At 41.1% G+C, this 15,691-nt stretch overlaps 1 protein-coding gene across 10 annotated transcripts in view; it reads right to left on the bottom strand.

Annotated features, from left to right (window-relative positions):
* Positions 1 to 15,322, bottom strand: part of ZFYVE16 (zinc finger FYVE-type containing 16) — a 61,109-nt gene extending 45,787 nt beyond the window's left edge. For 2 of the 10 annotated variants that reach the window (XM_055562831.1, XM_055562830.1), the window contains exon 1: positions 14,829 to 15,023. The gene's annotated coding sequence lies outside the window, so the exon portion shown is untranslated. Of the gene's footprint in view, positions 1 to 11,930; positions 12,055 to 14,208; positions 14,276 to 14,824; positions 15,024 to 15,104 lie in introns of those variants that run through there. The other 8 variants (XM_055562829.1, XM_055562825.1, XM_055562828.1 and 5 more) reach the window with 8 other exon arrangements.
* Between the last annotated feature and the right edge of the window lie 369 nt (positions 15,323 to 15,691).

Here is a 15,691-nt window from a genome sequence, read left to right as displayed (position 1 = left end):
GCAATAAATGGACTAGGCAATGGCTATCAATGGATGTTAAAACTGTTGGATGAAAGGCTGGTGGGAAACTTTATAACGTGGGATCAGGCCAATACATATGAATCCAGTGATCAATTTCACCATCAATAAATGTGAAAGAACCAAACATTATGTGCTTCATGTGGAAGACATACAATCACCTACAAAGTATTCCTGCCTTAAAAAACAAAAACAGTAACTGACTCCAAATCTAATCAAGCTTTTAGCACTAACTGCATGTTTACAGGAAATTCAAGCATAGAGGGACAAGTTAAACGACATCATAAGAAAGCAACTAAGACTAAGTGCAGAAGGGGGAACACTTCCAGCAATGTTCCTCAAACAGCTGATAGTGAATGACTTTTTAAGCTTTCAGTCTGTTACAAACTGTTGCTTTTGTAAAATACAATACAAATTTTGCAATAATATACAAACAAAAAGATATACATTATTAAACACATGTGAATGGTGGCCTGAAGTACGGAAAAGGAGAGGAAAATGAAAGATGAAAGACAATAAACAAATGCGAGCGCTTTACTAGAGCCACCGATGATAGTCACCACAAACTGGGGACATGAAGCTCAAAAAAATGATACTTTAAAGACGTAATTAAAAAGGTTAGACAGAGCTTAATACAGAATCAAAGAACTGAAGACCTATCTGAAGAAATAACCTCAAATGCAGCCCAGAGAAATAGGGAAGAAGAAAATATGAAAAAGAAGTTAAGAAACATGGATGACAGAATGAGAATGGAGCCCTACAAGGAGACTAGAGAGCATGGAACAAGAATGCTTCTAAAGATAATGCCAGGAGTTCCAGAACTGATTAAAGACACAACAGATACAGGGAACCCATTACCAAGCAACATAAATACAGCTGACCCTTGAACCACATGGGTCTGAACTGCACAGTTCACGGACATGCAGATTTTTTTCGATAGTAAATACTGCAATCCTGCACAATCAGGGTTGGTGGAACCATGGATCTGGAAGAACCACGGGCACGGAGGACTGACTAGGTTATGGAAGAATTTCTGACAGCAGAGAAGGTCAGCATCCTTAACCCTCACATGGTTCAACAGACTGCAAAGAGGAATCCACAGTTACTCTATAGTGAAACTTTGAATCCTGAAGACAGAAGAGACAGAAAGAAAGGGTCATCTTCAAAGGAACAATTAATTATGCTAGCACAAGGTAAACTTCAGAACAATTCTCAATAACAATGGTATGTCATCCTAATTCATTCAAGTGTATTACTTCTATTTCCATTTTAAAATTGTGGTTATACCATACATATACAAAAGTACATGAAAACACACAGACACCAAAAGAAATAAAAGGAGCTTGGAGGAAGATATAATATAGGAAGAAGAAAACATCAAAGAAACTTACATTCTCAGAAAAAAAGCAACACAACTATGAAACAGCAATAGGAAGCCATACATAAGGAAGATATGAAGAAAAAAGTAATCATGGAAATTGATAGCAGCAATCTAAAAATTCAAGTGAGGATTACGGGATGTAGTAAAAGCAGTGCTTTGAGGTGTTTTTAATAGTATTAAGTGCATATATTAAAAAAGAATTATCTAAAAATCCATATGCTAAGCTTCCATCTTGGGAAATCAGAAAAAGAGCAATTTAAGGCCAAAGTAGGTAGCAGAAAAGATAAATAAAATACATTAGAGCAGAAATCAGTAAGTTAAAAACAGGAAAACAATAAGAGAAATGAAGAAAATCACTGAAAACAAAAACTCTTTACAAAAGTAAAGGTGATAAACTAGGCTAATTTTAAAAAGAGAGATACAAATTACCAATATCAGAAATGAAAGAGGGGTCATAACTACTGATATGATATCATGGACACTTAAAGAAAAATAGAGGAATATTATGAACAACTCTATATCCCCAAACTTGATCATTTCAATGAAATGGATCAATTTCTTGAAAAACACAAACTACCAAAATTCACACAAGGAGAAACAGATAACCTGAAGTCCTACATATATTAATGAAACTGAATTAATAATTAATAACCTTCCACAAAATAAGTCACCAAATCTAGATAGCTTCACTTGTGAATTTTACCATTTAATGAAGAAATGATCCCAATTCTCCAAAGTCTCCTCCAGAAAACTGAGACCAGCATGACTCATAACACCAAACCATAAAGACATTACAGGAAAGGAAACTGCAGACCAATGTAGCTTATGAACATAGAAGTAAAAATCTACAACAAGGTATTACCAAACTGAACCCAACAATGCATAAACAGAATTATACACAACCACCAAATGGGATTTATCCAGATAAAAAGGTGGGTTCAACATCTGAAGATTAATCAATGTAATGTACCACATCAACAGACTAAAGAAGAGTTATCAAACAATCATACTGACTGATGCAAAAGAAAAACCATTTGACAAAACCCAACACTCATGATAAAAACTCTCAGGAAATTATGATTAGAGGGGAACTTCTTCAGTTTGGTAAAGAATATCTACAAAATATCTATAGCTCCTTCCATGGACACATCAAAACTACTATTTATTTTTTAAATATTTATTTATTGTGGCTGTGCCAGGTCTTAGCTGTGGCATGTGGTTATCTTGGATCTGTTGAGGCATGCAGGATCTTTTAGTTGTCGCAGGCAAACTTAGTTGCAGCATGTGGGATCTAGTTCCCTGACCAAGGATCAAACCCAGGCTCCCTGCTTTGGAAACACAGAGTCTTAGCCACTGGACCACCAAGAAAGTCCCAAGATTACTATTTAAAGAGCAACCACTGATGAGAACTTGCAGAAAAAGTCTTCTATAACCTAATATAAAGAAGGAACCACAACAAGATGGGCAGGAAAGGTGGAGACATGGTACAGTCAAGGCACATATCCCTGGGTGGGTGACCCATAAACAGCATAAACGATTGCAGAGGTTCTGCCCAAGGAATGAGAAGCCTGAGCCCCACAGCAAGTTTCCCAGCCTGGAGGTCCTGCAACAGGAGGATAAGCCCTCTAAACATTAGGCTTTAGGCTTACACTCAGGAGAGCCAGAGGGCTGGGAGAAACAGAAACTTAAGCGTTCACACAAAATCACACATGCTCTGAGATCCAGGGCAGAAGCAGTAATTTGAAAGGAGGTTGTTCAGACTCACTTGCTGATTTCAGGAGACAAATGGGACTCACCCTGGGGACACAGATGCTGGCACCAGTGATTTTGAGGAGCTCATTCTACCATGTGGACACTTGTGATGACAAACATCATTCTGGCTTATTAACCACAAGATCTGGACCCAAGCAACAGCAGGCCAGCATCAGCTCCAGGACATCCCAGACCTCAAAGCCACCCATGTCAGGAAACAGTCCCACCTACCAGCAGGCCAACACCAGCCTCAGAACCCAGCTTCACCCACTAATGGGCCAGTACTAGTTCTGGGCCAATCAGCTCATAATCCAGCCCTGTCCACCAGCAGCCCAGCATCAGGATTGGAACACCCCAGGCCATACAGCCAGCCATGCCAGGACCTGCCCCTGCCACCAGCAGCTGGCAGCCTTCACACTACTTAGAGCTTGGCAACCAAACCAAAGAAGAGGTCATCCCACCACAAAGGAAGGGCCCCTGCAGTCCACCCAGAGTGCACTCTCTAGAGCACATAGGTCTGGGGATGAGAGGGCAGTGGGTGTGGGACACCACAGGACATCTTCTACATAGGGTTTCACTAGTCCAAGATCAGGAAGTGTAACCAACCTACCAAATACAAAGAATTAGGCAACAGAGGAGTATGGCCCAAATGAAGGAATAAAATAAAACCCCAGAAGAAGAACTAAGTGGAGATAAGCAACCCACTTGATAAAGAGTTCATGGTAATGATCATGAAAATGCTCAAAGCACTTGGTAAAAGAACAAATGAACACAGTGAGAAATTAGTTTCTAGCAAAGAATTAGAAAACATAAAGACCCAAACAGAGTTGAAGAATACAATAACTGAAAGAAAAAAATACACTGGAAGGAATCAGCAGTAGGATGATACAGAAGAACAGATCCGTTAACTGGAAGACAGAGTAGTAGAAATCACTCAAGCTGAACAGGAAAAAAAAAAAGACAACTTAAGAGAACTCTGAGATGACATTAAATGTACTAACTTTACATTAAAGGAGTTTCAGGAGAGAAAGGAGCAGAGAGAACATATTTGAAGACATAATAGCTGAAAACTTCCCAAACCCTGGGTTTGGTGATGACCAATGACATGAGAAGGCAATGGCACCCGACTCCAGTACTCTTGCCTGGAAAATTTCATGGACGGAGGAGCCTGGTGGGCTGCAGTCCATGGCATCACTAAGAGTCGGACACGACTGAGCGACTTCCCTTTCACTTTTCACTTTCACGCACTGGAGAAGGAAATGGCAACCCACTCCAGTGTTCCTGCCTGGAGAATCCCAGGGACGGGATTCTCCGTCCTGGAGGACGCCTGGTGGGCTTCCGTCTATGGGGTCGCACAGAGTCGGACACAACTGAAGTGACTTAGCAGTAACAGTAATGACATGAGACATGAAAGAAAAATTGGTAAGTTGGACCTTATAAAGTTAAAAATATCTGCTCTGAAAAAGACACTGTTAAGAAAATGAGAAGACAAGCCACAGAGTGGATGACAAGAGTTGCAAAACACATAACTAATAAAGGACTTGTATCTAAAATCCTCAAAAAACTCTTAAAATTCAATAATTATTGGGTTGGCCAAAAAGTTTGTTCGGATTCTTCCATAGCCTGAACTTTCTAGCTTCCCCAGTAGATAACAAACAATCCAATTTAAAAACGGGCAAGAGTTCTGAACAGATACGTCTCCAAATAAGAAAGGGAATCAATCCGGAATATTCATTGGAAGGAATGATGCTGAAGCTCCAATACTTCGGCCACCTGATGCAAAGAGCCAACTCATTGGAAAAGACCCTGATAGTGGGAAAGATTGAGGGAAAGAGGAGAAGGAGGCAACATGGGGTAGATGGCATCACTAACTCAATGGACATGAGTATGAGCAAGCTCCGGGAGATGGTGAAAGACAGGGAGGCCTGGCGTGCTGCAGTCCATGGGGTCACAAACAGTCAGACACAACTGAGTGACTGAACAACATAAAGCACAGGGAACTCTGCTCAATTCTCTGTAATAACCTAAATAGGAAAAGATTTTTAAAAAGAATGGATACATGTATATGTATAACTGAATCACTCTGCTGTACAACCAATTTAAACACAATTATTGTTAATCAACTGTTCAGTTCAGTTCAGTCACTCAGTCGTGTCTGACTCTTTGCAACCCCATGAATCGCAGCACGCCAGGCCTCCCTGTCCATCACCATCTCCCAGAGTTCACTCAAACTCACATCCATCGAGTCGGTGATGCCATCCAGCCATCTCATCCTCTGTCGTCCTCTTCTCCTCCTGCCACCAATCCCTCCCAGCATCAGAGTCTTTTCCAGTGAGTCAACTCTTCGCATGAGGTGGCCAAAGTACTGGACTTTCAGCTTCAGCATCATTCCTTCCAAAGAACACCCAGGGCTGATCTCCTTTGAAATGGACTGGTTGGATCTCCTTGCAGTCCAAGGGACTCTCAAGAGTCTTCTCCAACACCACAGTTCAAAAGCATCAATTCTTCAGCGCTCAGCCTTCTTCACAGTCCAACTCTCACATCCATACATGACCACTGGAAAAACCATAGCCTTGACTAGACAGACTTTTGTTGGTAAAGTAATGTCTCTGCTTTTCAATATGCTATCTTGGTTGGTCATAACTTTTCTTCCAAGGAGTAAGCATCTTTTAATTTCATGGCTGCAGACACCATCTGCAGTGATTTTGGAGCCCCCAAAAATAAAGTCTGACACTGTTTCCACTGTCTCCCCATCTATTTCCCATGAAGTGGTGGGACCGGATGCCATGATCTTCATTTTCTGAATGTTGAGCTTTAAGCCAACTTTTTCACTCTCCTCTTTCACTCTCATCAAGAGGCTTTTTAGTTCCTCTTCACTTTCTGCCATAAGAGTGGTGTCATCTGCATATCTGAGGTTATTGATATTTCTCCTGGCAATCTTGATTCCAGCTTGTGCTTCTTCCAGCCCAGTGTTTCTCATGATGTACTCTGCATAGAAGTTAAATAAGCAGGGTGACAATATACAGCCTTGACGTACTCCTTTTCCTATTTGGAACCAGTCTGTTCCATGTTCGGTTCTAACTGTTGCTTCCTGACCTGCATATAGGTTTCTCAAGAGGCAGGTCAGGTGGTCTGGTATTCCCATCTCTTGAAGAATTTTCCACAGTTTATTGTGATCCACACAGTCCAAGGCTTTGGCATAGTCAATAAAGCAGAAATAGATGTTTTTCTGGAACTCTCTTGCTTTTTCCATGATCCAGCGGATGTTGGCAATTTGATCTCCAGTTCCTCTGCCTTTTCCAAAAGTGCTTGAACATCTGGAAGTTCACGATTCACGTCCTGTTGAAGCCTGGCTTGGAGAATTTTGAGCATTACTTTACTAGCGTGTGAGATGAGTGCAATTGTGTGGTAGTTTTGAGCATTCTTTGGCGTTGCCTTTTTTGGGGATTGGAATGAAAACTGACCTTTTCCAGTGCTGTGGCCACTGCTGAGTTTTCCAAATTTGCTGGCATATTGAGTGCAGCACTTTCACAGCATCATCTTTCAGGATTTGAAATAGCTCAACTGGAATTCGATCACCTCCACTAGCTTTGTTTATAGTGATGCTTTCTAAGGCCCACCTGACTAATCAACTGTACTCCAATATAAAATAAAAGTTAAAAGGCTTCCCTGGAGGCTCAGTGGTAAAGAATCCCCCTGCCAGTGCAGGAGACACACGTTTGACCCCTGGTCTGGGAAGACCCACATGCCATGGAGCAACTAAGTTTGTGCTACAACCATGGAGTGTATGTTCTAGAGCCCAGGAACCACAAATACTGAGCCCATACACCACAACTACTGAAGCCCACACGCCCTGGGGGCCGTACTTTGAAACAAGAGAAGCCACTGCAATGAGAAGCCCATGCACCACAAAAAAGAGCCCCTGCTCACTGTAAAGTAGAGAAAAGCCTGCACAGCAGTGAAGACCCAGCACAGCCAAAATAGAAATGAAGTTAGTTTTTAATTTAAAAAAAGATGTAAAATTTTGAAACAAAGATATGATAAAACGCTGAACATCATTTATCTTTAGAGAACTACAGATTAAAATAACACGGTATCATTTTGTATCTCTCACAATGGCTGAAATTCAAAAAAAAACCCTGACAATACCAAATGCCCCAAGGATGCCAAGCAGCAAGAACTTTCATTTAGGAATGCAACATGTACAGTCACCTTGGAAGACACCTTGGCAGTCTCTTATAAAACTAAATATGGTCTTACCATATGGTCCAGCAACGGTAATACTAGGTATTTACCCAACTGATTTAAAGATTTATGTCCACACAAGCACTTAGATGTGAAAGTTTATAGCAATGTTATTCATAACTGCCAAAATGTGGAAGCATCGAAGATGTCCTTCAATGAGTGGATAAATAAACCTTGGTACATCCATGTAATGGAATATTATTCAGTGATATGAAGAAATATACTATCAATACACAAAAAGATGGATGAATTTTAAATGGGTATTGCTAAGTAAAAGAAGTCAGTCTAAAAAAAATCTATGTACTACTATAGGTTTCTAATTTTATGATATACTGGAAAGGGTAAAACTAGAAAGACAGTAAATACATCAGTGATAACCCGTGCTTTGGACTAGGGGAGGACTGAACAGGTAAAGCAAAGTGGATTTTTTAGAGTGGTGAAATTATTCTCTACAATACTATAATAGTGAATACAAAACATTAAGTGTTTAATACCCATACAACTTTGTAATACAAAGAACAATCTCAATGTATGCAAATTTAAAAAATATTTAGAAGGCTGGAGAACTCAGATGGAATGCAGAATCTGGGGGAAAAAAAATGTCTAAATGCATTATGAATATATAAAACAACTATGCTGAAAAGGGTGGAAAAATAAAAGTTCTACCTTGGGAAATGAGTGGAGTCTAAAAGCAACACAAGCATTATACTCTAGTTCAGGGATTCCCAACCTCCAGGATCTAATGCCTCTGGGGTAGAGCTGATATAATAATAATAAAACACAGAATAAATGTAATGCACTCGAATCATCCTGAAAGCACCCTCCCCAGCCCGGTCCATGGAAAACTTGTCTTCCATAAAACTGGTCCCTGGGGCAAACCACCCAGAGGTTGGGAACCGCTGCTCTAGTTGATAAAACTGTTTCCCATGGGGGTATGGGTTAATTCTGAAACCCCCATACACATAGGCTAGAAATGAAATTAAATAAATGGATGGCTGATGGTGGGAGCAAGGTCTCCCACTTTTAGAAGGAAAGGTTATAGGTAAGTTAAGGGGAAGAGCTAGAATATGATCCATATGATAACAAATTTGAGTTGGAGACATCAGAATAAATTCATGTTCACCTTAACATGGACACAGGTGGTTACACATTTGTAATAATTTTTTACTTGAAATATTTATAGATATTATCATAAACCCATTTATCTCTTGCTCCATCAGCTAAAAGGGCCTAAAAGCAAGACAATCCTAGTGTCAACAAACACACTAGTGCCCGTGTGTTTCTTCAACAAAAGGAACCAAGGTTCCTTGCAGGAATGGCTGACGCTAAGACTGGGACAGGAGATATACAAGAGCATGGAGTATCTTATAATGCCAGAAAGTAAGGAAATGCATGTGCACACACACAATGAAGGAGGTATGGCAAAATGTGCCTCCCACTCGGTCTTTTTCAGCAACTACTAGAAAATGTACTTTGCCAACATGAAGGATTTAATAGACACCAAGGAAGAAAGACCTGACATCCTGGAAACAAGCTGTCCACCACAGGGGAGAGACAAAAGAAATTCACAGACGACCATAAAAGGTCACTTCAGGAAGACAGCTGTGCAACAGGTCTAGAGAGCTACCCAAGATGGAGGCAGGGAGAAGGGTGACAGGAGGGATGCTGCAAACAAACAGATTATCTGACATGTGTGAATCTACCAAAGATTTACGTCTTGTCTGGAAGTTTGTTAACATATTAAAGATAAAAAAAAGATATATTTAAAAACCAAGATAATTTTAACTATAGGAAAAACAAAATTATATAAGAACATATCATTATAATATACTACCTAGCTCAGCTGTACAAAATATTTACATGGCTAAACAATGTGTGCTGTGTGCTCAGTCGTGTCCAACTCTTTGGGACCCTTTGGATTGTAGCCCGCTAGGCTCCTCCCTGGTGGGCTGCTGTCTCTGGGGTCGCACAGAGTCGGACACGACTGAAGCGACTTAGCAGCAGCAGCAGGCTCCTCTGTCCACAGGATTTTTCAGGCAAGAATACTGGAGTGGGTTGCCATGTCCTCCTCCAAGGGATCATCCCAACCCAGGGATGAAACCTGCAACTCCTTGTCTCCTGCACTGCCAGGCAGATTCTTTACCACTGAGCCACCTGGGAAGCCCCTAAAAATTAACATATAATATGCAAACATAAAGGAGAGAAGTGCGGTGTTTAAATGTGGAGGTTGGTGTAACAAAACTAAACTCCCATCTTCTGTAATAGGAAGTTGGTAAATAATATCTAAAACTTATTTGTTTGTTTACTTTGTGGTAGGATGGGAGTAGGAGAGAGAGCTGTATAAGAAAGCATGTTATTTAAAAACCTAGAGGTGAAAAGAGGCAAATTGCTGACTGTGGGGCAACATTTCTCGATAAAGGTTCTGTGAGATAATTAATCCTTAATGTTCTGAGGCATCCACTCTATGTAATGTATTAACATCTCTCCTATGGAGAAGGCAATGGCAACCCACTCCAGTACTCTCACCTGGAAAATCCCATGGACGGAGGGGCCTGGTTGGCTGCAGTCCATGAGGTCGCTAAGAGTCGGACACGACTGAACGACTTCCCTTTCACTTCTCACTTTCCTGCATTGGAGAAGGAAATGGCAACCCTCTCCAGTGTTCTTGCCTTGAGAATCCCAGGGACTGGGGAGCCTGGTGGGCTGCCGTCTCTGGGGTCGCACAGAGTCGGACACGACTGAAGCGACTTAGCAGCAGCATCTGAAGTGCTACTGCAGTTGACCCTTTAACAGTGGGCTACAGGAGCTGACTCTTCATGAAGTTGTGTGTAATTTACAGTTGGCCCTCCATATCCACAGTTCCTCAGTGTCTGAAATTCCTCTGTATCCATGGATTCAACCAAGCAGGATCATGTAGTACTGCAGTATTTATTTACTACTGAAAAAACTCAAGGTCCATGAATAAGTGGACCTGCAGTTCAAACTTGGGTTGTTCAAGGGTCAATTGTAGTTATAAATCACCCTTGGGGGAACTGAGAAAACAGTCAAATTATTTTCTGTGTTTGTGATTCCGATGAGGAACACTCAGAAAAGTTGCTTCTGTTTTTGCTTCTGCAGAGTGGGATTTACGGGAGAGCATGAGGGCAGAGGGCTGCTTTTCATTATAAGTCTTGTAGTATTATTTGACTTTTTAAATTATGTACAGGTATCCTTTTGATAAATATTACATTAAAAATAAACATAGCAAAAAGTAATGAAGGGACTCTGAATACAAAATGTATTAAAAAAAATAAAGTGCAGAACTGAAAGAAACAATTCTCATTAGAAAAAGCCAGATAATTTTTCTTAAAGAATATAGAATTTATTAAGTAATACTTAATAAGGAATTTCTACTTACAAAGTATTTCTAAATAGCAATACTACTAAGCACTATGTTCTTTAAGGCACCTAAAAGATACCCAAAAAGTAGGATAATTAAATCATAATCTAATAATTTATAAAAGGTATGATGGGTGTGTGCTTAGTTGCTCAGTCATGTCCAATTTTTTGCCACTCCATGGACTGTATCCCACCAAGCTCCTCGGTCCATAGACTTCTCCAGACAAAATACCAGAGTGGGTTGTCATTCCCTTCTCCAGGGGATCTTCCCGACCCAGGGATTGAACCCTGGTCTCCTGCACTGCAGGCAGATTCTTTACCAATTGAGCCACGAAGGAAGTGTGATACTGAAATCTTTTGACATGAAATCTTATTAAACTGCACATATTTCCCATTTCAATCAAATTTATTGTGCCAGTAATCCACCTTGTAGAGAAGACACAAAAGAAATACAAGATATACTGCCTATTCTAAGGAATTTTATTTACATGTGCATAATAACCTGTTGTAAGTAGTATCTTTACTCACTTGGTTATTTATGTACACACAGTTTTACAAACAAGTACTTACAGTATTTAGTTTTACAAAAATGATTTTTAAAAATCTCTTCATGAGTGAAACCAAATTGGCAACAACGTGGAAGATTTGTCAGAAAACAAAAAAACAACAGTAAGGAGGCTCCTGAAATGGTTCAAGTGAGAGATGATGAGAGTCTGAACTGAGACAGATTAGACAGAAAGGAAACAGATATTCAAGTGGCTAAAGAATGGTGACTTTTGGAGAGTGAAAATAAGGGAGAAAGCTAGGATTAGCTAGGTTGCCATCACAATGCGTAGGTGGCCCGCAGTGAAGTGAAGTGAAGTGGCTCAGTCATGTCTGACTCTTTGTGAGCCCATGAACTGTAGCCCACCAGGCTCCTCCATCCATGGGATTCTCCAGGCAAGAATACTGGAGTGGGTTGCCATTTCCTTCTCCAGGGGATCTTTGCAACCCAGGGATCAAACCCAGGTCTCCCACATTGCAGGCAGAGGCTTTAACCTCTGAACTGTAAGATCAGCTAGGTGGCCGGCAGTACCACTGACCATAATGGGCAATACAAAGAGGAACAGGACTGAGGGAAAACAAGAGTTTACGTTTAGACTGGTGTTTGAAGTACCTTGAGACTGTCCTGGGGGAGATGTCCAATGGGTAGTTGAATGTAAGGATCTGGAATGCAGGAGAGAGGTCTGAGATAAAGATTTGGAAATTGGCAGCACATAGCTGTTAACAGATGAAATCACCTAGGAAGAGAATACAGAAGAGGACAGGAGCCTGACATCAGATAGCTAAAGGCCACAACTGGTGTCCTAAAGCCACTCTGAAAGAACTTTGCCCAGAGTTCTATGTACTTCTATAGAAAAATACCCAATATATAATGTTAAAAGACAAAAAAAAGAAAAACCAAATTCTAAAACCTCATGCATAGTACAAACTCATTTTTACAAATAAGTTGTAAAAAAAAAAAAATGATAGTATTAGCAAAGGCACAACGAAAAAAAAATACAGAGGAGCAAAGACCAAACTATTAATAATGGTGTCTGAGATTATGTAAGCTTTTCATATCTATATGTCCTTATAGTATTTTTTAACAAAAATATACTACTATAAATAGGAAAAAAGTTAATTTTGTTCCTTTCCTTCAAAAAATGATAGCATGTATCCTTATAATATAAAAAGATATTACAAATCTTTTAGAAAAACACTTGGACACTGGACCATAAACAGGCAAAAAATATGAACAAACTAGTAAAATTATGAAAAAAAATTCAGTGTACAGTCCGCACTATCAAAGTAACACGAACTAAAATACATACCTTTGGCTGCCTACTAAATCAGAATACAATCTTTCTATTAATAAAAGCACACATGGTTGGTAAGGGTCTGATAAAAAGAGCATCACAGACCCTGATGATAAGAAGTAAAGCAGTATACTCAGTCAGGGGAACAATATGACAATATATACCAAAAGACTTAAGAAAGATTCCTAAGATTTGATCTAATAATTCTCATTCCATAAGTTCAAGAAAATAATTCAAAATGACTAAAACTATGCAAAGGTATTATGCCAGATCATTAATTAAAACAATCTAGACACCAACATTAGGACATAAAAAGTTATGTGGACATCAAAAGTGATGTTTATGTCTGTCAAGACTTTTTAGGTACATACTCTATGACCTAGCAATTCTACGTCTAGAGAAACACTAGTACTATGCTCAAGAATACATCACAAAGAACTTTCAATGTTGCAGTGTTTGTAATAGTGAAAACTGCAAAGAACCTAACAGCTCATCAATATGAGAACGATTAAATCAGCTTTTTCAAACTGTGGTCTGAGGGCTCCTAAAAACCCCAAATCTTTTTGGGGGGTGAGGGCCTTCCTGTCCAAATATTTATCTGTGCAAGGATGGATTTTCTTAACACGCTTGAGCTTAAATAAGGTAGCACACCAAATGAGATTCTACTTGTCTCCTATAATACCAGATGTTAAAGTGATCTACAAAAAAATGTAAAAAAAAAAAAAAACCCAATATTAAAAAATATAGTTTAGCTATTTTAAACATATATTAATATATAGTTAACTGGTTTCTTGTTAATTTTAAATGAATAAATAAAAAAATTAATTTTCAGTTTCAATTTCTAAAGTAGTATATATACTTCATTAGAAAAACAAAAACTCTATTACTCCTCGATAATTTTTAAGAGTAGAAAGGGAACCTGAGACCCACTGGATTAAATAAACTGTGATACTTTCATATTATCTAGCATACCAGGGGATGATACTTAACAGGGAATTCAGTTTTACCTGTAATATAACTATTTCAAAAGATAGTTGGTTCATGTTATCAGTTATGATTTTGTAATCAAAATCATAAAGTTATATTTATGAAGTTTTTTTTTTAAATATGGGGAAATGCTCAAAATATAATTTTAAGCAAGAAAAGTGGGTAATCCAACTGTACAGAAAATCTCATCATCTTCATTAAGAAAATGCCATGGGGAAAAGACTCAAGTAAAAAGTCAAAATTAACTATTGTTGATTACCTTTAACTGTGGAATCATAGTTGATTATTTCCCCTTTTCCTTTATTTTAATATTAAAAAAAAATTTTACACCAAACATGCAGTTTAATATCCGGGTGAGAAAAAAAGGAAAAGAAGTTAGGTGAAAAATTAGTTCTACTAGATCAAACCACTGAACTTCTGCCAATTCAAAAGACAAGCTCAAAACAATAAATTAAGGAACCTAATTCGATCAACAAGCTGCCTATTTTGTCAAAGAAAAAAGTTATCAAATGTGGGGGCTAGAGGGTGCAATAACACCCTCAGTCTGGAATATAATAATAGGCAATCACAGTAGTACAAATGAAGTTAACAGTTTAAAAGTTAGATCACCTTTTATAATTTTTCAAAGGTACAAAAGAAAACGTAGACGGAAGGAACACCGCCGCGTCCTTTGGGTCTAAAACGACGAGAAAAAAAATGCCTGGGTGCTGGAACGGGCTTTGCTCGAGCTGGGGCGGCGATGACAGATCGGTCTGCGGGGGCCGAGTCCTTTCGGCGTAGAGGCTGCCACTCTCTTCCGGGGAGCGGCAGCCCCTCCGGGATGCGCTGCACCCCAGCCCCAGCCGGACAGGAGGCCCAGGGGTACGGGGGGCGCTTCTCCCTCCACCCGCCGCGGCCCCAGGGGGTCGCTCCCCGGGGCAGCGCCAAGCACTCCGGACGGCCCAAGTGGGTGGGACCCGGCAAACAGTCGCCGTGATTGCCACCCTAGCCTGGTCCGGCCCTCCAGGCTTTACTGAGGGGGCCGCTGGGTTTGAGGGTGCTGATTTCCCAGCCAGTTTCAGGGGGCTCGGAAAAGGAATGGTTCCTGGGGCCCCAAGGCTCGGCCCCTGGAGGCGCAGAAGGGCCAGACCCAGCGCCTAGCGCAGCGCGACCAGCGGCCACCCCGCCCCCTCCGTGAGGGCAACGGGGGTGAGAAGCCAAGACGCCTGTAACAGGGAACTCTTACCTACCCACACCCCTGCGGAGCTCTCTGATGACCTACGAAGACGCCGCGCGGAGGAGTGAAGGGCGACCCGGCCGGGAGTCCAGGGAGTACCAGACGTCGGCTCAAGGTTTGTTTCCAACCCCTATCCTCCGCGACCGGGGAAAAACACAAAGCGCAGGCGCAGAAGAGGCTTTCCTCTGACTCGCACGCCCCCTCCTTCGGCGTCCGCGGCCTCCAGTATCGCAAGGCGCCTGCGCTCTGCGATGCAGGGGGTCTAAGCCCCGGGCCCAGGGCTTCTTACCGGAAATGCCTGAAGAGGTTCTGGGGTCTCGCGAATGCTGGGGAAACTGGCTGTAGGTTGGGAGCCGGTTTCTCACTAGAGGCCTTCGAGCCGGGATCTGGTGGCGACCGGCGTCATTGTCCGGCTTCTTTTGTCCTTCGCTGACCTGGACGCAGCTCCCCCCGCCCCCACCCTCAGCCTCCTGCGTCCTCCGGCCTGTACTGGACACACCCGCCTGCTGGGCAGCGAACCCGGCCTGCTCCCCCGGCCCCTACGCTGCTGCTGTTATCCCGGAAAAACCTCACTTTTTTTTTTTTTTTTTTTTGCTTCAGACTAGTTTTGCAACCACCCCACCCCGCCTCCTCCTGGCAGCAACAGAAATGCTCCTAACCCACTGCCAAGCCTTAAGCCCTGCAGCTGACTGGCCATTCCCAAGGGCTCTCAGTTGCTTTAGTTCTGCTTTTCTGTCAGTGGCCACGAGAGCAGCTGCCTCTTCTGTCTGAAAACAAAAGCTAACTAATTTGGAGAAGTAAACGTCAATCATGTGATGTATTTTTGGGCTTCTTTGAGCTTTACTATTTTCACCACCAATTTCCTATAAATTTAAA

The sequence above is a fragment of the Bubalus kerabau genome, chromosome 1, assembly GCF_029407905.1.
Source record: "Bubalus kerabau isolate K-KA32 ecotype Philippines breed swamp buffalo chromosome 1, PCC_UOA_SB_1v2, whole genome shotgun sequence".
NCBI lineage: Eukaryota > Metazoa > Chordata > Mammalia > Artiodactyla > Bovidae > Bubalus > Bubalus kerabau.
The sequence above is the reverse complement of the archived record's forward strand: the minus strand, read 5'-3'. Positions and strand labels throughout refer to the sequence as shown.